Source organism: Podarcis erhardii (assembly GCF_964252035.2).
Source record: "Podarcis erhardii genome assembly, chromosome: 2".
In the NCBI taxonomy this organism is placed as follows: domain Eukaryota; kingdom Metazoa; phylum Chordata; class Lepidosauria; order Squamata; family Lacertidae; genus Podarcis; species Podarcis erhardii.
In genome coordinates, this window is record NC_138498.1 from 115805952 (window position 1) to 115833929 (window position 27978).

Sequence of the window (27978 nt, forward strand, 5' to 3'; positions counted from 1 at the left end):
CAGCTCTTACTGTCAGGAAGTTCTTCCTAATGTTTAGGTGGAATCTTCTTTCTTGTAGTTTGGATCCATTGCTCTGTGTCTGCTTCTCTGGAGCAGCAGAAAACAACCTTTCTCCCTCCTCTATGTGACATCCTTTTATATATTTGAACATGGCTATCATATCACCCCTTAACCTCCTCTTCTCCAGGCTAAACATGCCCAGCTCCCTTAGCCGTTCCTCATAAGGCATCGTTTCCAGGCCTTTGACCATTTTGGTTGCCCTCCTCTGGACACGTTCCAGTTTGTCAGTGTCCTTCTTGAACTGTGGTGCCCAGAACTGGACACAGTACTCCAGGTGAGGTCTGACCAGAGCGGAATACAGTGGCACTATTACTTCCCTTGATCTAGATGCTATACTCCTATTGATGCAGCCCAGAATTGCATTGGCTTTTTTAGCTGCCGCGTCACACTGTTGCCGCGTCACAAACATGTCAAGTTTGTGGTCAACCAAGACTCCTAGATCCTTTTCACATGTACTGCTCTCAAGCCAGGTGTCACCCATCTTGTATTTGTGCCTCTCATTTTTTTTGTCCAAGTGCAATACTTTACATTTCTCCCTGTTAAAATTCATCTTGTTTGTTTTGGCCCAGTTCTCTAATCTGTCAAGGTCGTTTTGAAGTGTGATCCTGTCCTCTGGGGTGTTAGCCACCCCTCCCAGTTTGGTGTCATCTGCGAATTTGATCAGGATGCCCTTGAGTCCATCATCCAAGTCGTTGATAAAGATGTTGAATAAGACCGGGCCCAAGACAGAACCCTGTGGCACCCCACTAATCACTCTTCTCCAGGATGAAGAGGAACCATTGATGAGCACCCTTTGGGTTCGGTCAGTCAGCCAGTTACAAATCCACTGAGTGGTAGCATAGTCAAGTCCGCATTTTACCAGCTTCTTTACAAGAATATCATGGGGCACCTTGTCGAATGCCTTGCTGAAATCAAGGTAGGCTACATCCACTGCGTTCCCTTCATCTACCAGGCTTGTAATTCTGTCAAAAAACGAGATCAGGTTAGTCTGACATGACTTATTTTTCAGAAATCCATGCTGACTATTGGTTATCACAGTATTCCTTTCTAGGTGCTCACAGACTGTTTGCTTAATGATCTGCTCCAGAATCTTCCCTGGTATTGATGTCAGACTGACTGGGCGGTAATTATTTGGGTCCTCTCTTTTCCCCTTTTTGAAAATAGGGACAACATTTGCCCTCCTCCAGTCTGCCGGGACTTCGCCTGTTCTCCAGGAATTCTCAAAGATGACTGCCAGTGGTTCTGAGATCACATCTGCCAGTTCTTTTAATACTCTTGGATGCAGTTCATCTGGCCCTGGAGACTTGAATACATCTAAACTAGCCAAGTATTCTTGTACTATCTCCTTAGCTATTCTGGGCTGTGATTCCTCTGCTGAATCATTTGCTCCAAATTCTTCAGGTAGGGCATTGTTTTCTTTATCGGAGAAGACTGAGGCAAAGAAGGCATTGAGGAGTTCAGCCCTTTCTGTGTCCCCTGTTTGCATTTCAACATCTTCTCCTCTGAGTGACCCCACTGTTTCTTTGTTCTTCCTTTTGCTACGAACATACCCATAAAAGCCTTTTTTGTTGCTTTTAACCTCTCTAGCAAACCTGAGTTCATTCTGTGCTTTAGCTTTTCTGACTTTGTGTCTACACGTGCTGGCTATTTGTTTGAATTCCTCTTTGGTGGTTTCCCCCCTTTTCCATTTTTTGTACACATCCTTTTTTAATCTTAACTCAGTTAAAAGTTCTTTAGATAGCCACCCTGGCTTCTTTAGGCACCTTCCAGGTTTCCGTCTCATTGGTATTGCCTGAAGTTGTGCTTTTACTATCTCCCTCTTAACAAACTCCCAGCCATCATGAACTCCCTTTCCTTTTAGTATTACTGTCCGTGGGATCTCACCCAGCACTTCCCTAAGTTTTATGAAGTCGGCTTTCTTAAAGTCAAGAAATTGAGTCCTAGTATGCTTGGCTGCTCCTTTCCGCTGTATAGTAAACTTCAGAAGAGCATGATCACTCGCGCCTAATGATCCTTCCACTTCTACCCCACTAACCAGGTCATCAACATTCATTAGGACCAGATCTAAAATGGCTGTTCCTCTGGTTGCTTCTCCCACTTTCTGGACAATGAAGTTGTCTGCAAGGCCAGTGAGGAATCTGTTTGACCTTATGCTCTTGGCTGAGTTTGACGTTCAGCAAATATCCGGGTAATTGAAGTCCCCCATTACTACTATCTCCCTTCCTTTTGCATGCTTGGCCATCTGTTCCAGGAAGGTATCATCTATGTCCTCCGTTTGGCTTGGGGATCTACAGTAAACTCCCACAATGAGGTCCCTGTTATTCTTTTCTCCCTTAATTTTGACCCAAATGCTCTCACTTTGGCTTTGAGGTTCTAAATCTTGGATCTCTTCACAGGTATACACATCCCTGACATATAACGCCACTCCTCCTCCTTTCTTGTCTGGTCTGTTTCTCTGAAATAGATTGTATCCCTCCATTATTACATTCCAGTCGTGGGACTTATCCCACCAGGTTGCAGTGATACCTATCTGTTCAAGTTGGGTCAAAAGGAATGGCATCTGAAGATGTTTTAGCTTTGGCATTAGGTAAGATCAATGAATCTTTGGAAAAATTAAGCAAACAAGTAGCTGAAGCAACAACTATAATTGACCAAAACACTACAAGCATCAATAACGTGGGACAGAAGGTGAACTCTAACACAGAATCTATTGAGAAATTGCTGCAGGAATCTACTTTGACCCGAAAGACAGCTGAAGAAGCAAAGGAAAAAGCACTGGCCGTAGAGGAAAAGATACCACCGATATGTAGGCAACTTGAGGACCACAGGTCATTGTTGTCCATGATTGAACTGAAGGAAAGACAGACAAATTTAAGGATCAGGGCTGTACCTGAACTTGAGAAAGATAACCTAAGTGACTTTCTTATGCAGGAATTTGCAGACTTTTGGAACCTAGAGGAAGATAAGCAAGATATCAAGATCGTAAGTGCTTTCAGGCTTGGAAGAGAGGGGAGAAAGAACAGGGTGAGAGGCTGTTTGATTACCCTCCAAACAAAAGAGGAGAGAGACAAAATATTGAGTCTGCATTTTCAGAAGACCTTGGAAATACATCAATCAAGAGTGGAGATATTTAAAGACATTCCGAAATACCTTCTGGATCTTAGGTCTAACCGGAGATCTGGTGACCCTGTTGAGAAGTAATAGAATTGTTTTCAGGTGGGAATTCCCCTATCTTTTACCTTCAAAGGAAGAAAGTGAAAAATAAGATCAGTGGATGATAAAGAAAGATTTTTGAAAGATTACGGAGAAGATCTGCAGAAAGAATCTGAAGAAGAGCCAAGAGCATTAAAACCAGGAATACTAGACATAGCATCACTATCTTTTGGATTGGACAACTCAGAGAAAGTGATACCACCGACAGAACAAGAACAATTACTGGGTGCAGTTGGAGGAAAAGTAAAGTAACCACACCATGGCTCTGCAACTATTAAGTTGGAATATTAATGGTTTTAACTCCCCGGAGAAGAGGAAAAAAGTCTTTCATTTATTGAAAAAAGGAACAATTGGACTTGATTTGTCTACAGGAAACACATGTGATAAGGCTACATAGGAAAGTATTGATCAATAAAAGATTGGGTCAAGAGTTTATTTAATCGGATAAGGTTAAAAAAAGAGGAGTAGTGATTTATGCAAAAGAGAGCCTATCACCAAAATTTATTTTTAAAGATGACCAAGGAAGATTCGTGGCAATTGAAATTCAAACACAAGGAGAGAAAATTTTGATAGTAGGAGTTTATGCACCAAATGAGGGGAAATCTGAACTTTTAAAAAAGTTGCATGAAACATTGCTGGACTATATGGATTACAACATTATCATGATGGGAGATATGAATGGAGTGGTATCTACAAATATGGACAAGGCACAGAGACAGGTAGTCACTAAAGATGGCAGACTACCAAAAACCTTTTTTGAGATGATTGACAATATGGACTTAATTGACATTTGGAGAACAAAGAATCCCTTGGGTAGAGAGGGAACTTTCTTCTCTGAAGCCAAAATGACTTGGATGTGAATTGACCAAATTTGGATAACTAGAGGACTGGCTCCTAAGATTCGAAAAGTGGAAATTTGCCCTAAAACTTGCTCCGACCATAATGCTGTGAAAATGGAGATGAAACTAACACCAACTGGTTCCTTCAGATGGAGGATGAATGACACCTTGTTTAGAGATGACGAGGTTACCAAGAAGGCCCAAAAAGCCTTGAGAGACTATTTCGAGATAAATATGAACACTACCATTGAAAAAAGAGTAATCTGGGACACAAGCAAAGCAGTTATGAGGGGGTTTCTAATTCAAAAGAATGCAATAAAGAAGAGAACTCAAAATGAGAAAAAAGATAAAATTTTGGAGAAAATAAAAGAGGGCGAGAAGAAACTGAGAGCGAAACCAAAGTCAGAAGAGATTCTGAGAGAAATAAAGTTATACCAAGTCCAATATATGAAAATGATGAATCAGGAAATAGAATGGAAAATTAAACAGATGAGACAAAGGACATTTGAATCGGCTAATAAATGTGGGAAACTGTTAGCTTCGCAAATGAAAAAAATACAAAAACTTAACACCATTACTAATTTGGAAGTGGAAGGAAAGAATATACAGAATCCAGTGGAAATTAGAAAATGTTTCCAGAGGTAATTTAACCGGTTATATACACAAGGGCCACAGAAAGAGATTGATATAGACCAATTCTTAAAAACAAATGGATTTTTAAAAATCTCTCAAGAAAACAAGTCAATGTTGAACTATAAAATAACAGAACAGGAGGTAGAAGGTGCCATCCAGAATATGCAATTGGGCAAATCTCCAGGGCCGGATGGTTTAACCTCAAAATACTATAGATCTTTGAAAGATTCAACCACTAAAGGAGGTTTGTAATGAAATTTTAGAGGGGGGAAAAAGCGCCAGAGTCGTGGAAGGAAGCCTACATTACACTTATACCGAAAACTGAGTCTGAAAAGACACAACTTAAGAACTACCGCCCTATATCCCTGCTTAATGTGGATTACAAAATTTTTGCAGATATTTTGGCTAAAAGACTAAAAAAAGTATTAGTGGAGGAGATACATAAAGACCAAGCTGGCTTTCTCCCGGGCAGACACTTGTCTGATAACATGAGAAATATGGGGGGGGGCCCCACTAGGTGGCGCATCGGAAGATGGCTGACAATAACATCTCTCTGACCCACACGAGGTAATTTGGAGGCTATGATGGGGATAATTAGCCTCCTTAATCCCCCCCAGGATTGTGGGGGGGGGGACGGCCCTTGCCTGCTGTGCCCTATACCACCCCCGAATTTGTGGGGGTGGGGGCACTAGGCACAAAGCCCTCCTGTGGGATTCCGGCACTCCTGGACGCCGTCCCTGATTCGCGCCGCCAGTTGCAAGGATCTTCAAAAGAAACAATTTGGACGAGATAAATTGCACATGCTTCAAGGAAAAAGGGGAGTAAAGACTGCTGACAGAAGAGATCTCTGATAACAAGACAAGAATAAAATATGAGAAGATACGTCAAGATTCGGTATGACAAATGACTGAGGGGGAGGGGGGAAAAACCTGCCTTCCCTTTTTTTATGTGATTTAACAAGAATCCCCTCCCCTAATGAGTTAGAAATTAAGGACTTAAGCTGTGGATTTAAAGCTGTGTGGAGATAAACTTTCGATCCAAAGCAATGTTTCAAGATGAAGCTGGAAAACTAAGAGTTTTGGAATGACGCAGTTAAAAATGCCGTCGCCATTTTGGGAGGCATTGTTGGAGCTCTTGGGTCTGGGAGGAGAATGAGAGAAAGTTGTTTACATATCGTGGATCAACTCCTCGGTGGGACTTAAGGGCGACAAATGCCAAAATTTATGATGGAAAGAGTGATGTTATCTATGAAGGAGATATATGGAAACCATCTGGACTTAGTGGAGGAACGGGAAATCCACACAGTATTATTATACTTGTTCTTGGCTTAAGGAGACTAACAGAAGGGATCGTAAAGGAAAAAGAGAAATTATATGAACAAGATATGATGTGCACAGCAGCCAGTTGGCACTCTCACTTTGCTCAGCTGTATTCCACCCCAGATCCTGAAGTTAATGTAGTCTCTACTCTTCCAGCATCTGCCTTACCTACCTGGGAACCAGTTTCCCCAGAGAGATGTTTACAACTAATCAGCATGCTCTCAGGGGATAAATCCCCGGGGGAGGATATGATACCACCTGAGGTATTTTTATCGAACCAGACGTGGTGGGCCCCTATTTTAGCATCTCTCTTTACCACTATTAATGCTACTCTTAAGATCCCACCTAACTGGAAACAGAGCATAGTCATCCCAATTCATAAAAAGGGGGACCCACAAGATCCGCGTAACTATCGACCTATCAGCCTGCTGGATATAACATACAAGGTTTACTCTAGATTCTTGCTAGAGAAATTAATCGAGTGGGCAGAAGAAACAAAGCTATTCCACCCGGAACAGGCTGGCTTCCGTAAAGGTCATAGTACATCTGGCCAATGTCTTGTTCTATTCACCCTGATTGATAAATACCTAAACAGGTTCAACTGCAAACTACACACGGCTTTTGTGGACCTGACCTCCACCTTTGACTCCATCCCTAGAGATAGGCTATGGCAGAAGCTTAGTTACACCAACATAGATAAGAGACTCCTCCACCTTCTTATGGAAATTCATAATGATATATTGGCCAGAGTAAAATTTGGCCCTCTGGGAGCCCTTTCTGATTCTTTCCCTCTGAATAAAGGGGTCAAACAGGGTTGCCTCTTGGCCCCTTTTCTATTTAATTTCTACATCAATGACATCGTTACTACCATGAAGGCCCTAAACCAATCTGCCCCCTCTTTACAACAGCTCAAGAGCCCCATATTACTCTATGCGGACGACATGGTGATACTGTCTTTAACCAAGCAGGGCCTAAACAACATGCTCAGAGGGCTCATGACATATTGTGATACCAACTCCCTCAAAATCAATTTCGCCAAAACCAAAATTCTTACTTTTGGCACGAAAACTCAGAAGCCATTTTGGAATTTTGAGGGCCACTCTATTGAATATTGTTCAGCATTCAAGTACTTGGGTATCACTTTTCAGCATGGGCTTAGCTGGTCAGCTCACCTAAATATGACCATCCTGGCTGCCCGTAGAACCATCAAAGCCTTGGAGAAATTATTCTATGCAAAAGGCGGCCAGTTGGTTCCACCAATCAGGAAAGTATTTATCAGCAAAGTCCTCCCGATGTTACTGTATGGGGTTGAAATCTGGGGGTGGAATTTAAAAACACTACAACGGCTCGAGATTCTACAAAACTCTTTTGCACGAAAGTTACTGGGTCTCCCCAAGGGCTCGGTTGCTGCACAGTTAAGAACAGAACTGGGCCTCCCCTCCATTGCTGCGAGAGCCCACATTAGAATTATTAGTTTTTATTGTAAATTAATCAAAGCCCCAGGTTCCCTTTTAGCCAGACAAGCCTTTTTAGCTTGTTCTCATAGCAACAAATGGTCCAAGGCCATGGAGACTATTTCTGCACGCTACTCCCTCCCAGATCTTGACACGCTGTCATCTTGGGACCAACATAAAATCCGGGCCTGGATTCTTACAAGAGACGAGGCCATGGACCGGGCACAGTCCACCACAGCTCGCTTCTCCATGTGGCTCCCTAAAGTGAAAGTGGTAAGATCACTTGCCAACTACTTGATAGACCTGATGGAGCCCAAGTTGAGAAGAGCGTTTACCATGGCCCATTTCCATTCTATACCCACGGCCTTCCTGCAGGGGATTTACTCTAAGACCCCTATTACTCAGCGTCTATGTCCATGCACAATGAATGAAGTAGAGGACTTCATACATTTCTTTTTCTACTGCCCTATTTATGAGCTAATAAGATCTAAGCTCCTCCTCTTGATCCCGTCCACCATCACATCTAAGGAAGACTGTCTGAAATCGCTTCTTGTGGACACAAATGGCCAAGTTACACGTGGGGTGGCAATCTTTATAGTGCAGGCCTTGAAACTCAGGGCTACTCTGACTGGGTAGTGTGTCCTAGACCTGGCCCTGTTTTAATTCTTTTATTACCTTTTTTAACCTAATGTGCCAAGCCTATTTTGGGGCCATTATAAGCTTTATATACATCCGCATCCTAGATTCCCGGCGCCGGCAACTAAAATTTACATTATTGTCTTAGGGTAATTTAAATGTCATAACCCCAGAAATATCGCTTTGAATTTTGTTTGGTTGCTTGTCTCTAGCATTTTTAATTTGTTTTGTTTTTATCCTGCTATGGCTGTTTGCTAATGCAATAAAGGTTTGATGATGATGATGATGATGATATGATGTGGAAACACCAAGATAAGACTGGATAGAATTATGAACTTTGTTTGGACTGATTGGGACTGATTTGGACATTAACACAGTAATAAGAAGATGATCTGAATCCCCCTTTGGATCTTGAAGTATGGGTTCCCCCAACAAAATTTAAAAAATTGGCTCTGTAATTTGGAATTTATGTGATGTGATTTAATTTGATGTGATTGGTCAGTTAATAAAAATTATTTTTTTAAAAAAAGATAACACGAGAAATGTTAATGGTTTCAGAACTCACAGGGTTAAAGAGTTCTGTGTGACGTCTCTCAATTCCTGAGGCGTGACTAGGGGGAGGAGGGAGTGGTCTGTTTCCACTGTCTGTTCTGTCTCTGCTTCCGAAGGAGACAGCAGCCATGAGCGCTAGAAGCCCAGGGAAAGTCTGAGAGTTGTAAAGAGTGCTTTTATTGTATTACTGCTTGAATAAACGCTGTTAATTAAACACACTAATGCCTGGGTGTGTTTGGATCTCCGGGAAGCGACAGCTCCGCTGTGTTTACTCTGCAATTCGTGGCGGAACAAAGAATCGGCGCAGCAGGAGGCACGCGCAGAGGGAAACGTGCCAGACTGGAGATCGCTGAAAGCTGGGGCTAATTGGGGTCGTAATCCAATTAGCTAAGCCACGAACTAATAGGTTATGGAGCGCTAATTACTGCTTTGAAGCTGTTGCGACGTGCCGGTGAGTGATTGAAGCCAGGAGGCCAAGACGCTACTGAAAGCTGAAAGCTGATAGCTGAGGTCCTGTCTGCGTTCTGAGGCAGAGAAGCTGGCTGGAGCTGAGAGCAGCTGAGAAACGGGTGCTGGAAAGCTGAACTGTTTACGTGAGTAAGCTGGGGCCCCGAGAAGGAAATGGCAGACAGCCAGGTCTTTGAGGAAATTCCGTTTGAAAAGCTCACTTTACAAGGATGGCAAATCTGGTCCAGAAAAGTGCGGGGTTTGTTTTTGGCTACAGGGCTTTGGAATGCAAGCCAGAGGGAGCCAGAGGGGGAACCCCACAAACCAGGTGCTGATGGGACAGACGTTGCAGGCTTTGAGGCTGCGTTGCTGGAAGATAGCCAGCAGAGAATGCAAAGAGAGCTTGCTATGCTGAAAGCATGCGTACACGCATCGCTCTTGCCTAGTTTGGAGGGCATAGAGTCAGCGACGGCTGCCTGGGAGGTGCTGAGAAGTTTGTGTGAAGCTTCTGCCGGAGGCCAGAGCCCTGAGAAAGTCATAAAGAGCCCAGAGATGGCTGGAGCCCTTTTCCCTGAAGTGAAGATTGGGGGGGCTGAAAATTCCAAAGGCAAGTGTGAAAAGTTTTCCACTGTGAGTGACAGAGTGGAGTGCAGGGCTGGCACAGAGAGCTCTTCCGGAAGAAGGGGGGCCAAGCCGCCTGAAAGGAGCCCTGGAGCGCCTGAAAGGAGCCCAGTGTTTTTCCGTTCGTCATTGTTTTGTTTGCAATTCAACTGAACATCTGCATCGCTCTTGCCCCCACCGAAGCAAGGAGACGAGGCAGGATGTTGTCAAGGTCGCTTCTCATGGGAACCAGCCAGGTTTCCGTGGAAACCAGCCCGGCAAGGGAGCCAGGCGTGGGAACGTGCAAGGCGGACGTGCTAGAGACAATGAGGACGCTTATGAGCTGACAGCCAGTCTTGCAATGTTTGAAAACAGCTATAAGAGAGACAATGATCTGTGTTTTGTTATTGACTCTGGGGCAAACAGAAATCTGATTCCAGAGACCCCTACTGTCGAGATGTGGAATTGCAAGGCAATTCCAGATGGAAAAACTGTTCAGTTTGCTAGTGGAGAGAAAAAATCTGTGTCTAACGTTGCAAATGTTTATTTTTCTGTTTTGCAGGAGCAGTTGGAACTTTACATGGTACCTGGGATGAAACACTGTATTTTATCTGTTCCTTATTTGTTGCAGAAGGGGTTTAAGGTGTGCTTTGAACATGTTTGTACAATCTTCAAAGGAGAGAAGCAACTGTTCAGAGTTGAAAAGGGGCAGAATGATCTCTTTGTTCTTAAAACACCTCTGAGGGGTGAGGGGAAGGCTGAGAGGGCACAAGCTATGCGTGCTACAGTTCCCACTCATGTTTCATGTGCGTGTGCATGGCACAAGAAGACAGCTCATAGTTCTCTTGAAGAAATCCAGGTGTTACCAGAGTGTACTAGGGGTTGTAAAATTCAGGAATGTGGAAAATCCATAAATTGTAAGGCTTGCAAAGAGGCAAAGGTAAAAGGGTGCAGTTACCCCAGGGTGGATAGGGTAACCACAAAACCTTTTGAGCTTGTGCACATAGATCTGTTGGGTCCCATGGCAGAGCCAAGTCTGGGAGGAGCCAGGTTTTTGCTAACTATTTTTGACAATCATACACAGAACTCCTGGACCCATGCTCTGAAATCCAAGGAAGATGCAGCGCAACTGATTAAAAATTGGGTTGAGGAGGTGGAACTAAGGTTCTCCACCAAGGTACAGGGAGTTCGAAGTGACCGTTGTGCAGAGTTTACTGGGTCTGCTCTGCAGAAGTTCTTTCGCCAGAAAGGGATACGTCACAAGGTGACTTCTCCTCAAGAGAGGGGGGTGGCAGAGCTGAGAAGTGAAGCTCTGGTTAAGGCTACACAGGTGTTGCTGTCAGACTCTGGGTTACCTCCAAGCTTTTGGGGGGAAGGCAATTCGGACTGTGAATTTCACCTGGAATCGGTCCTACAATTCAGTGGTCGGTGACACCCCGTTTTTCATGCTTCACGGGAGGAAACCTCAGATTCATTTCCTCCGTGCGTTCGGGTCGCCGGCCTCTGTGCCAGTGCCAAAGGCTTTGCAAAGGCCAGGTGGACCCAAGTTCCAGAAAATGATTTTCTGTGGGTATGAGCCAGCTGCTCGAGCATGGCGGTTTGCATATCCAGAAGGTGATCAGAGCAAGATTCTGATCAGTAAACACGCTGAGTTCTATGAACATGATGGTTGGTCAAAGACTCCTGCAAGGCGTGACGTTCTCTCAGAATGTCTGTCTGATTCAGAGCAGGAGGGTTCTGATGAGGAAGGAGAGCCAGGGGCTGTACCTGCTGACGACCAGGTCACTGACCAGGGTCCAGAACAGGATGGGGCATCTCCACAGGTTGTTAAAAGAGAGCCCAAGAGTGAGCCTTCATCTCCTGTGAGCAAAGTACGAAAGGTCCGAAGACGCGTTAAGTCAGAGGGGAAGGATAAAGATGGTGAGGACACACCTGCTGACCACAGTGAGTCACAGGAAGTACCTGAGTTTGTGCCCAGGCGGTCCAGTCGCACAACGAAGGGCATTCCACCTGAGAGGTATCAGGCCACAGGTGCGTGGGTAGGTTTCGCACAGTGCGAACCTGAGAGTTGTGAGGATGTTCCACAGGTGCCTGACAGGTACGCCAGGAGAAGGCGCAAAGCATTGGGAAAGGGACTGATCTCACAGAGGTCTGCAAAGGTAATTACCCAGGTCACCTCAGGAATGGAGAGAAGAGGGGGTGTTAATGGTTTCAGAACTCACAGGGTTAAAGAGTTCTGTGTGACGTCTGTCTGTTCTGTCTCTGCTTCCGAAGGAGACAGCAGCCATGAGCGCTAGAAGCCCAGGGAAAGTCTGAGAGTTGTAAAGAGTGCTTTTATTGTTTTACTGCTTGAATAAACGCTGTTAAATAAACACACTAATGGCTGAGTGTGTTTGAATCACCGGGAAGCGATAGCTCCGCTGTGTTTACTCTGCAATTCGTGGCGGAACAAAGAATCGGCGCAGCAAGAGGCACGCGCAGAGGGAAACGTGCCGGACTGGAGATCGCTGAAAGCTGGGGCTAATTGGGGTTGTAATCCAATTAGCTAAGCCACGAACTAATAAGAAATATAATTAACATTTTGGAAAAACTGCAAGTGAATATTAATACTAAAGCAGTCTTAATATTTGTAGATGCGGAGAAAGCTTTTGATAACATCTCTTGGAGTTTTATGAAGAAAAATCTTCAGGGGATGGGGGTTGGTCATGGCTTTGAAAATGGTATAGGTGCAATTTATTCAGAACAAAAGGCCAAACTAATTGTTAACAATGTGGTGACAGAGGAATTTAAGATAGAGAAAGGGACACGACAAGGCTGCCCAATTTCCCCACTGCTCTTTATTTCGGTCCTGGAGGTTTTGCTAAATATGATCAGAAGGGACCATCTGATTAAAGGTATACAGGTCGGAGCCAAACAGTACAAATTGAAAGCTTTCGCGGATGACTTAGTACTGACACTACAGGAGCCAGAATCTAGTACTAAAAGAGTATTGGAACTGATTCAAGAATCTGGTCAAGTGGCAGGATTTAAGTTGAATAAGTTAAGAACTAAGGTTCTCGAGAAAAAATTAACACCGAGTGAGAAAGAGAGGTTTCAGAAGGAGACAGGTTTAGGTTTAACACTGGTTAAGAAAGTAAAATCCCCTTCATGGATCACTGCCTTGCTGTGGCGAAGGGGCTTGAAGAACTCAGAGAAGCTATGAACTATGCCGAGCAGGGCACCCAAGATGAACAGGTCATAGTGGAGAGTTTTGACCAAACGTGATCCACCTGGAGGAGGAACCGGCAAGCCACTCCAGTATCCCTGCCAAGAAAACTCCATGGACAAAGACAACAGGCATATAAAAGATATGACGCTGGAAGATGAGCCCCTCAGGTCGGAAGGCGTCCAACATGCTACTGGGGAAGAGCGGAGGGCAAGTACAAGTAGATCCAGAGCTGATGAAGCGGCTGGGCCAAAGCCAAAAGGACGCTCAGTTGCGGATATGCCTGGAAGCGAAAGGAAAGTCCAATGCTGTAAAGAAAAATATTGCATAGGAACCTGGAATGTAAGAACCATGAACCTGGGTAAGTTGGAGGTGGTCAAAAATGAGATGGCAAGAATAAATATTGACATCCTGGGCATCAGTGAACTAAAATGGACGGGAATGGGTCATCACAAACACGCTATTCCAACAACACAAGAGACGACTCTACACATGGACATCACCAGATGGGCAGCATCGAAATCAGATTGATTATATTCTCTGCAGCCAAAGATGGAGAAGCTCTATACAGTCAGCAAAAACAAGACCTGGAGCTGACTGTGGCTCAGATCATCAGCTTCTTATAGCAAAATTCAAGCTTAAACTGAAGAAAGTAGGAAAAACCACTGGGCCGGTAAGATACAATCTAAGTCAAATCCCTTATGAATACACAGTGGAAGTGAGGAACAGGTTTAAGGATTTAGATTTGGTGGACAGAATGCCTGAAGAACTATGGATGGAGGCTCGTAACATTATACAGGAGGCAGCAACGAAAACCATCCCAATGAAAAGGAAATGCAAGAAAGCAAAGTGGCTGTCCAATGAGGCCTTACAAATAGCGGGGGAGAGAAGGCAAGCAAAATGCGAGGGAGATGGTGAAAGATACAGGAAATTGAATGCACATTTCCAAAGAATAGCAAGGAGAGACAAGAAGAACTTCTTAAACGAGCAATGCAAATAAATAGAGGAAAGCAATAGAATGGGAAGAACCAGAGATCTGTTCAAGAAAATTGGAGATATGAGGGAAGAACCAGAGATCTGTTCAAGAAAATTGGAGATATGAAAGGAACATTTCGTACAAAGATTTCCATAATAAAGGACAAAAGTGGAAAGGACCTAACAGAAGCAGAAGACATCAAGAAGAGGTGGCAAGAATACACAGAGGAATTATACCAGAAAGAAATGGATGTCTCGTATACCCCAGGTAGTGTGGTTGCTGACCTTGAGCCAGACATCCTGGAAAGTGAAGTCAAATGGGCCTTAGAAAGCACTGCAAATAACAAGGCCAGTGGAAGTGATGGTATTCCAGCTGAACTATTTAAAATTTTAAAAGATGATGCTGTTAAGGTGCTACACTCAATATGCCAGCAAGTTTGGAAAACTCAGCAGTGGCCAGAAGATTGGAGAAGATCAGTCTACATCCCAATCCCAAAGAAGGGCAGTGCCAAAGAATGCTCCAACTACCGCACAATTGCACTCATTTCACACGCTAGCAAGGTTATGCTTAAAATTCTACAAGGAAGGCTCAAGCAGTATGTGGACCGAGAACTCCCAGAAGTGCAAGCTGGATTTAGAAGAGGCAGAGGAACCAGAGACCAAATTGCAAACATGCGCTGGATTATGGAGAAAGCTAGAGAGTTCCAGAAAGACATCTACTTCTGCTTCATTGACTATGCAAAAGCCTTTGACTGTGTCGACCACGGCAAACTATGGCAAGTTCTTAAAGAAATGGGAGTGCCAGATCACCTCATCTGTCTCCTGAGAAATCTCTATGTGGGACAAGAAGCTACAGTTAGAACTGGATATGGAACAACTGATTGGTTCAAAATTGGGAAAGGAGTACGACAAGGCTGTATTTTGTCTCCCTGCTTATTTAACTTATATGCAGAATTCATCATGCAAAAGGCTGGGCTGGATGAATCCCTAGCCGGAATTAAGATTGCCGGAAGAAATATCAACAACCTCAGATATGCAGATGACACAACCTTGATGGCAGAAAGTGAGGAGGAATTAAAGAACCTTTTAATGAGGGTGAAAGAGGAGAGCGCAAAATATGGTCTGAAGCTCAACATCAAAAAAACGAAGATCATGGCCACTGGTCCCATCACCTCCTGGCAAATAGAAGGGGAAGAAATGGAGGTAGTGAGAGATTTTACTTTCTTGGGCTCAGTGATCACTGCAGATGGTGACAGCAGCCACGAAATTAAAAGACGCCTGCTTCTTGGGAGAAGGGCAATGACAGGCCTAGACAGCATCTTGAGAAGTAGAGACATCACCTTGCCAACAAAGGTTCGTATAGTTAAAGCTATGGTTTTCCCAGTAGTGATGTATGGAAGTGAGAGCTGGACCATAAAGAAGGCTGATCGCCGAAGAATTGATGCTTTTGAATTATGGTGCTGGAGGAGACTCTTGAGAGTCCCATGGACTGCAAGAAGATCAAACCTCTCCATACTGAAGGAAATCAACCCTGAGTGCTCACTGGAAGGACAGATTGTGAAGCTGAGGCTCCAGTACTTTGGCCACCTCATGAGAAGAGAAGACTCCCTGGAGAAGACCCTGATGTTGGGAAAGATGGAGGGCACAAGGAGAAGGGGACGGCAGAGGATGAGATGGTTGGATAGTGTTTTCGAGGTTACCAGCATGAGTTTGACCAAACTGCGGGAGGCAGTGAAGGACAGAGGTGCCTGGCGTTCTCTGGTCCATGGGGTCACGAAGAGTCGGACACGACTAAACGACTAAACAACAACAAGAAAGTAAAATACCTGGGGGTTAATATGACCGCTAAGAACTTAAATTTATTTAAAGATAATTATGAGAAATGTTGGTCAGAAGTGAAAAAGGCACTAGAAATATGGTAAAATCTGAAGCTTTCCTTGCTAGGTCGAATTGCTGTTATAAAGATGAATGCATTGCCAAGAATGTTATTTTTGTTTCAATCATTGCAAATTTTGGACAAAATGGACTGTTTCAAGAAGTGGCAGAGAGACATTTCTAGATTTGTCTGGCAGGCCAAGAAGCCCAGAATAAAATTTAAAATACTACCCGATGTAAAGGAAAGAAGTGGATTTGCCCTGCCAGACCTTAAACTCTATTATGAATCAGCAGCATTTTGCTGGCTGAAAGAATGGCTGCTTCTTGAGAACACAGGCATTTTGGACTTAGAAGGTTTAATAATGTTTTTGGGTGGCATGCATATCTGTGGTATGACAAGGTTAAAGCACACAAAGCATTTAAAAACCATATTGTCAGGAAAGCATTGTTTAATGTCTGGATAAGATATAAAGATTTACTTGAAAACAAAACCCCAAGGTGGATATCACCGATGGAAGTGAAGGCTCAGAAAAAGCTCAACATAGAGGCCAAATGGCCGAAATATTGGGAGATTTTGGAACAAGAAGGAGATAAATTGAAATTGCAGAGTTTTGAGAAACTAAAAGATAAAGTGCGAGACTGGCTTCATTACTATCAAATAAGGGAGGCTTACAATTTGGACAAAAAAAATGGCTTCCAGGTGGAAAAATCAAAATTGGAAACAGAACTGTTAGACCCCAAAATTAAGATACTATCAAGAATGTATAACTTGCTGTTGAAATGGAATACTCAGGATGAAACGGTTAAATCTGCTATGATTAAATGGGCACAAGATGTTGAACATAACATTATGTTTGCTGACTGGGAACAGTTATGGACCACAGGTATGAAGTTTACGGCATGTAATGCCTTCAGAGAGAATATTATGAAAATGATATACAGGTGGTACATGACACCAGTAAAGCTTGCAAAAATCTACCATTTGCGCGATAATAAATGTTGGAAATGTAAAGATAATGAAGGCACATTCTTTCACCTTTGGTGGACGTGCCCAAGGATTAAGGTGTGAGGAGGTCAGGGAAACAAGTAAATGAAAGGCAAGACATGGAAAGATGGATTTACTTTTAATTGTTTTTATTTCCTCTGTATTTTGTATCTTTTGTTTTCTTTTTTCTATTTTCTTATTACTTTTGTAATTTCTTCTGAAATTTTAATAAATATCATTTTTTTTAAAAAAAAGAGAGAATCCTGTTAAGACTTTCAGGAAAGACAAGAAAGGAACTGAACACATTTCAATCCCAGTATGCCCTTTCTCTTATTTTAACTCCTTTCTCCACTGTCCTCTCTATGTTCCAAACTTTTAGGAATGCAGGTGAGATAATGGCAAGAAAAACACATGATTCACACTTAATAACGCCATTCACACTTAATAAACTGCATTATTTTATAATCGATAGTGGAATTGGCTTCTTAGACACATCTCTGTATTTCTCTTTTTCCAGGGAGGAAATGATCACAGGCTCAAGTAGCACTCTCTCCTATGACTAAGAAGTAAAAATTTTTGTTACTATGCCACATGTAACTGTAAAAATATTGCAATATATTAGAACAGGCACCCCCAAACTTGGCCCTCCAGATGTTTTGGGACTACAATTCCCATCATCCCTGACCACTGGTCCTGTTAGCTATGGATGATGGGCCAAGTTTGGGGATGCCTGTATTAGAATATAAGAAGAGCCTTCTCATTTGGGCAAAGGCCCACATAGTCCAGCATCCTGTTCTCACAGTTGTCAACTAAATGCCTGTGGGAAACCAGCAAGCAGGATTTGAATACAAGAGCCCCCTGCCCTCCTGTGCTTTCAGTCTAATCCAATCCTCTTTTTCAAGCTATCCAAGTTGTTGGCCATCACTCCTGTAGGATGGAAGTCCATAGAAGTCCATTTAGAGTATTGCTCATATTTTGGGCAATAGAATGAAAGGTGTTTTAGCAGAAAAAAATCATGACAAGCAGGCCTGCTTTCTACCAGGACGTCAGATGAAGGAGAATATAAGGAATATATTGATATTATTGAATATTTGGAAGTAAGAAATGAGAAAAAAGCGGCCTTAATGTTTATTGATGCTGAAAAGGCTTTTGATAATGTTTCATGGGCTCATATGAAAAAGATAAAAGAAAAAATGAATTTTGGGGAAGCATTTGGGAGAGGAATTGATGCAATTTATTTTTACCAACAGTCTATGCTGATTGTTAATAAGGTTATAAAAGAAAAATGTAAAATAACGAAGGGGACAAGACAAGGATATCCCCTATCACCATTATTATTTATTTTGGTATTAGAGGCCCTGGTTAGAGAGAAAAGGTGGAGAAATTAATTACAGGAATAACAGTAGAAAATAAAGCATATAAATTAAAAGCTTCTACAGTTCACCTTGTAATTACAGTAAAGGATCCCATAAATACTCCACCAAAGGTAGTAAAAAAAAGATACAGGACTTCGGGCAGGCCGGAGGCTTTAAAGTAAACAAGAATAAGACTACGATTTTGGTAAAAAACACAATGGAGCAAGGCCAAAAGGAATTACAACAGAAAACTGAGTTAGTTATACATAACAAAGTCAAATTCTGAGAGATTTGTTTGACAGTTAAGAATATTAATATTTTTAAAGACAATTACGAGAATGTGTGGAAAGAAATAAAAAGAGCTTTAGAGATATGGGGAAGAATGGATTTATCATTTTGGGGAAGAATATCAGTAATAAAAATGAATGTATTGCCAAAAATGTTATTTTTATTCCAATCAGTCCCGGCAATAGGCAACGTAGGATGCTTTGAAAAATGGCAAGGAGATATATCTAGGTTTATCTGGAAAGGGAAGAAACCAAGGATAAAAAATAAATTATCAACAGATGTAAGAGAGAGAGGAGGTTTTGCTCTGCTGGATTTGAAACTTTATTATTAAGCATCCTGTATCTGCTACAACCAGGAATGGATTACATTGGAAAACACAGATACTGTATTTTAGACCTGGAAGGACATGAATTATGGATAGCATGGATATTTATGGTAGGAAAAGACCTAGGTGCATAGAGCTTCTCAGAATCATACAGTAAGAAAATCAATTTTTAGGGTATGGGAGAAGTATAAAAATTTGTTTGAGTAAAAAATACACTGGTGGCTTTCCCCCTTGGAAGCAATATCTCTGAAAAAAATTGAATATGAGAAGTAATTGGCCGACTTATAGAGAACTCTTAACTGAAGTTGAAAACCAACTGAAATAAAAAGATTTTGAAGAGATAAGGGAAGCTGTAACTGACTGGTTACAGTACCATCAACTAAACAATATCTTTAAGATAGACATGAAAAAACTATTAAAAGAATTGTGTCTAGGTGAAAAATTCTAAAAAGGTATAAATGCAATTTATGACCAACAGAAAGCAAAAATTATTATTAATGGAGAGTTTGGAGAAGAAATCAACATCTTTAAAGGTACAAGACAAGGATGCCCCCTATCCCCAATGTTATTTATAATAGTATTAGAGGTTCTATTAAAGAAAATAAGGCAGGACAACCAAATAAGAGGAATAGCAGTTGGTGAAAAAAGATACAAGTTAAGAGCCTTTGCAGATGATGTTATGATCACAACAGAAAATCCTCTACAATGTACACCTAGACTATTGGAATGCATAAACAAATATGGCAGATTAGCAGGATACAAATTAAACTATGGGAAAAGCAAAATACTAGTGAAAAATATGGAAGAAAAAGATAAAGTGAAATTACAAGAAATTACAGGATTGGAAATTAAAAAGAAAATAAGGTATCTTGGAATAAATTTAACAACAAACACTATAGACTTAAGTAATGAGAACTATGGGAAAACATGGAATGAAATAAAAAATGACTTGCAAGTATGGGGGAAATTAAATCTTTCCTTACTAGGGAAAATATCGGTAATAAAGATGAACATATTACCAAGGATGATGTTTTTATTTCAAAGTATCTCAATACTAGGAGGAGATAAATGTTTTAATAACTGGAAAAGAGATTTGGCTAAATTCGTATGGTCAGGGAAAAAGCCAAGAATAAAACACAAAATAATGATAGATAAGAAGGAGAGAGGAGGATTTGGTCTCCCAGACATGGAGTTATATCATGATGCGGTGGGTCTGACCTGGCTAAAAGAATGGATCAAATTAGATGACTCGGATGTATTGGATTTAGACAGAGTAGAGACGAGATTTGGATGGCATGCCTATCTAATAGATAAAAAAGTCAAAGTACATAAAGGCTTCCTAGGGCATATAGTCAGAAAGTCTATATATAAGATATGGGAGAAATATAAAAGACTCCTAGAACCGAAAACTCCCTGGTGGGCATCGCCAGCAGAAATTGTCACAGTGAAAAAATTAAATATGAAATAAAATTGGGTTACCTATAAAACTGTATTAAAGGAAGAAAACAGAGAATTGGAATTAAAGGATTATACAGAAATTAAAGCTCATATTAGTGATTGGTTCCAATATATTCAAATTAAGTATAGATTACCGAAAGACAAAAAGCTAGGATTTGAAAAAGAAATATCAAAATTCGATAAATATTTAATACAAGAAAAATCAAATATTATATCTAAATTGTATAATCTGATCTTAGAGTGGGAAACAAAGGATGAATTGGTTAAAGCATCAATGATTAAATGGGCGCAAGATATTGGGGAAAATATTATGTTTGAACAATGGGAAAAATTGTGGAAAGAAGATATGAAATTCCCGATGTGTTATATACTGAAAGAAAATTACCTCAAAGTACAACATAGATGGTATTTAACACCTGAAAGAATAACAAAAATGAATAAAAATTGTAGCGATGTCTGTTGGCGATGCAACACTGGAAAAGGTACTATGATACATATATAGTGGAATTGTTTAAACATCAAACAATTTTGGGAAATAATATATAATGAAATGAAAAAAAATGTTTAGATATTCATTTAGGAAAACACCAGAAGATTTTCTATTGGGAATAGTACCAGGAAGCCTAAAGGAAGAAGACAAGACCTTATATTTATACGCAACAGTAGCCGCAAGGCTATTGAGTGCGAAAAACTGGAAAAGTGGTATTGTACTGACAAAAATAGAGTGGCTTGCCAAATTATTGGAGTCCTACAATATATCCAAAACAATGGGAGAAATTGGAAGGATCTCAAAAGAGTAGATAGATAGGGACTGGAAGGTGTTTAAAAGATACTTGCAAAACCATATCGAAAAATCAGAACTCCTATTGGAATAAACAAGTTCAGTTTCAAACACTGAAATACTAAATAAGATGGATAACAATGTGTAATAGAAAAAGAAGTTCCTGCGCAATGTTTGCCATCTTGCCAAAGGTTGCAGGCAGCTTTACCTGCAGCAATTGTGTTGATTGCCCTCTTAGAAGACAAAGTCCAGCAACTGGAGGAACGTGTAGCTACGCTCCAAAGAATTAGAGCTGGAGCTCTTCTTGGAAGCAACAGAGAACACCGTCTCCACCAAGGAGGAGACAGGGAACACCCCTGAGAAGGAGGCTAGTTCACCAACACAGGTGCCAGATATATGGAGAAACGTGACTCAAAGAAGTAGGAGGCCCAGGGTTCGCTCTGATTGTTTAGAAATACACAGTCGCTTTGAAGTCCTCTCCCCTAGCATGGAAGACGAAGAACAGACTCCATTTGAGGATCTCTCCCTCATTACAGTCGATCAGGTATATGAAGACGAACAGCAAAGTCAGTCCTCAGGGAATGTGCAGGCGACCTTGGAATGGACAGCTCACGGAAGAACCCCGACCAAACCTAAGAGGAGGCGTGTAGTGGTGATAGGGGATTCCCTACTGAGGGGAACAGAAGCAGTGATCGGTGGGCCTGACAAGATGTCTCGGGAGGTGTGCTGTCTCCCCGGGGCTAAGATCCAAGATGTAACTGAACGACTGCAAGGAATCATAAAACCCACTGACAAATACCCCTTCCTCTTGGTTCATGTGGGAACCAATGACACGGCAAGCAATAGCCTCCAGAAGATCAAAAGAGACTACGAGGCTCTAGGCAGGAAATTGAAGCAATTAAATGCACAAATTGTCATCTCATCTGTCCTCCCAGTTGAACAACGTGGCCCAGGGAGAGAGGGAAAAATAGTGGAAGTGAACAGCTGGCTTCGCAAATGGTGTAAACAGGAACGGTTTGGATTCTTCGATCACGGACTGCAGTTTCTTGAAGATGGACTTCTGGCAAGCAATGGGCTGCACCTCACAACGGTTGGGAGGAATGTTTTTGCCAAAAAATCTCAGAAACCTCATCAGGAGGGCTTTAAACTGACTAATGTGGGGGAGGGAGACAGTGCTCCTGAAGGTGGGAGTCTATTAATTGATGAAGATGATCATCCAAATGTCATATACCAAATGGAGCAAACAGCACGCAGACCTAGTGGTGGGAGGAAAAAAATCCTTAAATAAGAGACACGGGGGAATGATTAATGGACTTCAATGTCTGTACACTAATGTGCAAAGCATGGGAAATAAACAAGATGAGCTTGAGCTGCTCCTGGCAGCCATCGATGAGATCGCACCTAAGCGCCCTCTGCGACCCCGCAGAAACCGGGCTCCCTGGTTTACCGAGGAGCTCCGGAAAATGAAGCGGGACCTCAGACGGCTAGAGCGAGTATGGCGGGGTGCCCGTGACGGAGCTTCAAGAACATCTTATAGGGTTTTTATGAAAACCTATGAGATGGCAGTGAAGGCCGCTAAGAAGTCCTATTTCTCGGCCTCCATTGCATCCGCTAGCTCTCGCCCGGCGCAATTATTTAGTATAATTCGGTCTTTAACGTCCCTTGAAGGACAGCCAAATTTAAATAACAATTCGACACACAGCTGTGAGGCATTCGCGAGCTTTTTTGCGGAGAAGGTCTTGTTGCTCCGCCATGACCTCCCTGCCAATTTGGATACAATAAAGGAACTGGAGGCCCCTCGACTGTCCTCGGGTTCAGTATTAGACCACTTTGACTGGATATCCCCAGCTGATGTGGACAGACTCCTCCGAGCTGGAAAGCCCACCACCTGTCCTCTCGACCCGTGCCCGTCCTGGCTGATTAGAGCGTGTCCAGACGAGGTGCGGGGCCCCCTGGGGGATATCATCAATCTGTCTCTTGGCGCTGGGACATTCCCAGGGGAACTGAAGGAGGCAGTGGTGCGCCCGCTCTTAAAGAAAACATCATTAGATCCTTTAGATCTATCCAATTACCGCCCGGTTTCGAATCTTCCATTCCTGGGTAAGGTGATTGAGAGAGCGGTTGCTGAACAGCTTGGTAGGTTTCTGGATGAAACATCAGCTCTGGATCCATTCCAGTCCGGCTTCCGCGCTGGTCATGGGACCGAGACGGCTCTGGTCGCCCTAACAGATGATCTCCGCAGGCAGCTGGATCGAGGCGGGTCGGGGCTGCTGATTCTTCTAGACCTGTCAGCAGCCTTCGACATGGTCGATCACGAACTCCTAGACCACCGCCTTGCCGACGTGGGGATCCAGGGCACAGTCCTTCAATGGCTGCGCTCGTTTCTCTCTGGTCGGGGACAGAGGGTGGCGCTTGGGGGGGAATTGTCATCCCGCCACTCCTTGGTGTGTGGTGTGCCCCAGGGTGCAATACTCTCCCCGATGCTTTTTAACATCTTTATGCGCCCCCTCGCCCAGCTTGTCCGGAGTTTTGGGCTGGGCTGCCATCAGTATGCTGATGACACCCAACTCTATCTGTTGATGGACGGCCACCCGGACTCGGCCCCAGACACACTGATCAGATGCTTGGAGGCTGTGGCTGGATGGTTTCGTGGGAGCCGGTTGAAGTTAAATCCTTCGAAGACAGAGGTCCTCTGGCTGGGACGGGACGACTTGGGACTGAGGGGGCAACTCCCATCTCTTGCGGGGGTGCAATTAGTGCCAGCACCGTCCGTTAAGAGTTTGGGTGTAATCTTCGATACCTCCCTCTCTATGGAGGCGCAGATTGCAGCTATAACAAAGGCGGCATTTTTTCATCTCCGCCAAGCTAAGCAGTTGGCTCCTTACCTCTCTCGCCCTGACCTAGCCACTGTGATCCACGCGACGGTCACCTCCAGACTGGATTATTGTAACTCGCTCTACGTGGGGCTGCCCTTGAGACTGACCCAGAAACTCCAACGGGTGCAGAATGCCGCAGCGAGACTCCTTACGGGGTCTTCGCTTAGAGATCACATTCATCCGGTGCTATACAAGCTGCACTGGCTCCCGGTGGAGTACAGGATCAGGTTTAAGGTGCTGGTTTTAACCTTCAAAGCCCTATACGGCCTAGGGCCCTCGTACCTACGGGACCGCCTCTCCTGGTATGCCCCACAGAGGAACTTACGGTCTTCAAATAAAAACACCTTGAAGGTCCCAAGCCACAGAGAGGTTAGGCTGGCCTCAACCAGAGCCAGGGCTTTTTCGGCTGCGGCTCCAACCTGGTGGAACGCTCTGTCACAAGAGACAAGGGCCCTGCAGGACTTGACATCTTTCCGCAGGGCCTGCAAGACAGAGCTGTTCCACCTGGCCTTTTGTTAGGGCGCAGCCTGACTCCCTCCTTTGGCAATCTTTTCAAGACTTTAGCTTATGGTTGCCATTAATTTTGTTTTTAACTCATTTTTATAATGTTTTATAATGTTGTATTGTTTTAGTGTTGTTAGCCGCCCTGAGCCCGGCTTCGGCTGGGGAGGGCGGGATATAAATAAAATTTATTATTATTATTATTATTGAGCTCTTGGTACAGCAAGCTAAATATTGACATAATAGGCATCACTGAAACCTGGTGGGAGAAGTCCCACGATTGGAATGTAATAATGGAGGGATACAATCTATTTCAGAGAAACAGACCAGACAAGAAAGGAGGAGGAGTGGCGTTATATGTCAGGGATGTGTATACCTGTGAAGAGATCCAAGATTTCGAACCTCAAAGCCATCTGAAGGAACCAGTTGGTGTTAGTTTCATCTCCATTTTCACAGCATTATGGTCGGAGCAAGTTTTAGGGCAAATTTCCACTTTTCGAATCTTAGGAGCCAGTCCTCTAGTTATCCAAATTTGGTCAATTCTCATCCAAGTCATTTTGGCTTCAGAGAAGAAAGTTCCCTCTCTACCCAAGGGATTCTTTGTTCTCCAAATGTCAATTAAGTCCATATTGTCAATCATCTCAAAAAAGGTTTTTGGTAGTCTGCCATCTTTAGTGACTACCTGTCTCTGTGCCTTGTCCATATTTGTAGATACCACTCCATTCATATCTCCCATCATGATAATGTTGTAATCCATATAGTCCAGCAATGTTTCATGCAACTTTTTTAAAAGTTCAGATTTCCCCTCATTTGGTGCATAAACTCCTACTATCAAAATTTTCTCTCCTTGTGTTTGAATTTCAATTGCCACGAATCTTCCTTGGTCATCTTTAAAAATAAATTTTGGTGATAGGCTCTCTTTTGCATAAATCACTACTCCTCTTTTTTTAACCTTATCCGATTAAATAAACTCTTGACCCAATCTTTTATTGATCAATACTTTCCTATGTAGCCTTATCACATGTGTTTCCTGTAGACAAATCAAGTCCAATTGTTCCTTTTTTCAATAAATGAAAGACTTTTTTCCTCTTCTCCGGGGAGTTAAAACCATTAATATTCCAACTTAATAGTTGCAGAGCCATGGTGTGGTTACTTTACTTTTCCTCCAACTGCACCCAGTAATTGTTCTTGTTCTGTCGGTGGTATCACTTTCTCTGAGTTGTCCAATCCAAAAGATAGTGATGCTATGTCTAGTATTCCTGGTTTTAATGCTCTTGGCTCTTCTTCAGATTCTTTCTGCAGATCTTCTCCGTAATCTTTCAAAAATCTTTCTTTATCATCCACTGATCTTATTTTTCACTTTCTTCCTTTGAAGGTAAAAGATAGGGGAATTCCCACCTGAAAACAATTCTATTACTTCTCAACAGGGTCACCAGATCTCCGGTTAGACCTAAGATCCAGAAGGTATTTCGGAATGTCTTTAAATATCTCCACTCTTGATTGATGTATTTCCAAGGTCTTCTGAAAATGCAGACTCAATATTTTGTCTCTCTCCTCTTTTGTTTGGAGGGTAATCAAACAGCCTCTCACCCTGTTCTTTCTCCCCTCTCTTCCAAGCCTGAAAGCACTTACGATCTTGATATCTTGCTTATCTTCCTCTAGGTTCCAAAAGTCTGCAAATTCCTGCATAAGAAAGTCACTTAGGTTATCTTTCTCAAGTTCAGGTACAGCCCTGATCCTTAAATTTGTCTGTCTTTCCTTCAGTTCAATCATGGACAACAATGACCTGTGGTCCTCAAGTTGCCTACATATCGGTGGTATCTTTTCCTCTACGGCCAGTGCTTTTTCCTTTGCTTCTTCAGCTGTCTTTCGGGTCAAAGTAGATTCCTGCAGCAATTTCTCAATAGATTCTGTGTTAGAGTTCACCTTCTGTCCCACGTTATTGATGCTTGTAGTGTTTTGGTCAATTATAGTTGTTGCTTCAGCTACTTGTTTGCTTAATTTTTCCAAAGATTCATTGATCTTACCTAATGCCAAAGCTAAAACATCTTCAGATGCCATTCCTTTTGACCCAACTTGAACAGATAGGTATCACTGCAACCTGGTGGGATAAGTCCCACGACTGGAATGTAATAATGGAGGGATACAATCTATTTCAGAGAAACAGACCAGACAAGAAAGGAGGAGGAGTGGCGTTATATGTCAGGGATGTGTATACCTGTGAAGAGATCCAAGATTTAGAACCTCAAAGCCAAAGTGAGAGCATTTGGGTCAAAATTAAGGGAGAAAAGAATAACAGGGACCTCATTGTGGGAGTTTACTATAGATCCCCAAGCCAAACGGAGGACATAGATGATACCTTCCTGGAACAGATGGCCAAGCATGCAAAAGGAAGGGAGATAGTAGTAATGGGGGACTTCAATTACCCGGATATTTGCTGAACGTCAAACTCAGCCAAGAGCATAAGGTCAAACAGATTCCTCACTGGCCTTGCAGACAACTTCATTGTCCAGAAAGTGGGAGAAGCAACCAGAGGAACAGCCATTTTAGATCTGGTCCTAATGAATGTTGATGACCTGGTTAGTGGGGTAGAAGTGGAAGGATCATTAGGCGCGAGTGATCATGCTCTTCTGAAGTTTACTATACAGCGGAAAGGAGCAGCCAAGCATACTAGGACTCAATTTCTTGACTTTAAGAAAGCCGACTTCATAAAACTTAGGGAAGTGCTGGGTGAGATCCCACGGACAGTAATACTAAAAGGAAAGGGAGTTCATGATGGCTGGGAGTTTGTTAAGAGGGAGATAGTAAAAGCACAACTTCAGGCAATACCAATGAGACGGAAACCTGGAAGGTGCCTAAAGAAGCCAGGGTGGCTATCTAAAGAACTTTTAACTGAGTTAAGATTAAAAAAGGATGTGTACAAAAAATGGAAAAGGGGGGAAACCACCAAAGAGGAATTCAAACAAATAGCCAGCACGTGTAGACACAAAGTCAGAAAAGCTAAAGCACAGAATGAACTCAGGCTTGCTAGAGAGGTTAAAAGCAACAAAAAAGGCTTTTATGGGTATGTTCGTAGCAAAAGGGAGAACAAAGAAACAGTGGGGTCACTCAGAGGAGAAGATGGTGAAATGCAAACAGGGGACACAGAAAGGGCTGAACTCCTCAATGCCTTCTTTGCCTCAGTCTTCTCTGATAAAGAAAACAATGCCCGACCTGAAGAATTTGGAGCAAATGATTCAGCAGAGGAAACACAGCCCAGAATAACTAAGGAGATAGTACAAGAATACTTGGCTAGTTTAGATGTATTCAAGTCTCCAGGGCCAGATGAACTGCAACCAAGAGTATTAAAAGAACTGGCAGATGTGATCTCAGAACCACTGGCAGTCATCTTTGAGAATTCCTGGAGAACAGGCGAAGTCCCAGCAGACTGGAGGAGGGCAAATGTTGTCCCTATTTTCAAAAAGGGGAAAAGAGAGGACCCAAATAATTATCGCCCAGTCAGTCTGACATCAATACCAGGGAAGATTCTGGAGCAGATCATTAAGCAAACAGTCTGTGAGCACCTAGAAAGGAATGCTGTGATCACCAATAGTCAGCATGG

General features: G+C 42.7%; 3 protein-coding genes across 9 annotated transcripts in view; all 3 read right to left on the bottom strand.

Moving 5' to 3' along the window:
- Nucleotides 1–27978, bottom strand: part of LOC309336775 (uncharacterized protein) — an 87817-nt gene that overhangs the window by 55294 nt on the left and 4545 nt on the right. The gene's annotated exons all lie outside the window — the stretch shown is intronic.
- LOC309336320 (uncharacterized protein) overlaps nucleotides 1–27978 on the bottom strand; it is a gene marked incomplete at its 5' end in the record, with an annotated part of 55512 nt that overhangs the window by 14854 nt on the left and 12680 nt on the right. The window lies entirely within an intron of this gene.
- Nucleotides 1–27978, bottom strand: part of LOC309336748 (uncharacterized protein) — a 56032-nt gene that overhangs the window by 3292 nt on the left and 24762 nt on the right. The window contains exon 1 of one of the 7 annotated variants that reach the window (XM_081853014.1): nucleotides 26804–26902. The exons of the other annotated variants lie outside the window; for them this stretch is intronic. The gene's annotated coding sequence lies outside the window, so the exon portion shown is untranslated. Of the gene's footprint in view, nucleotides 1–26803; nucleotides 26903–27978 lie in introns of those variants that run through there. 7 annotated transcript variants of the gene reach the window in all.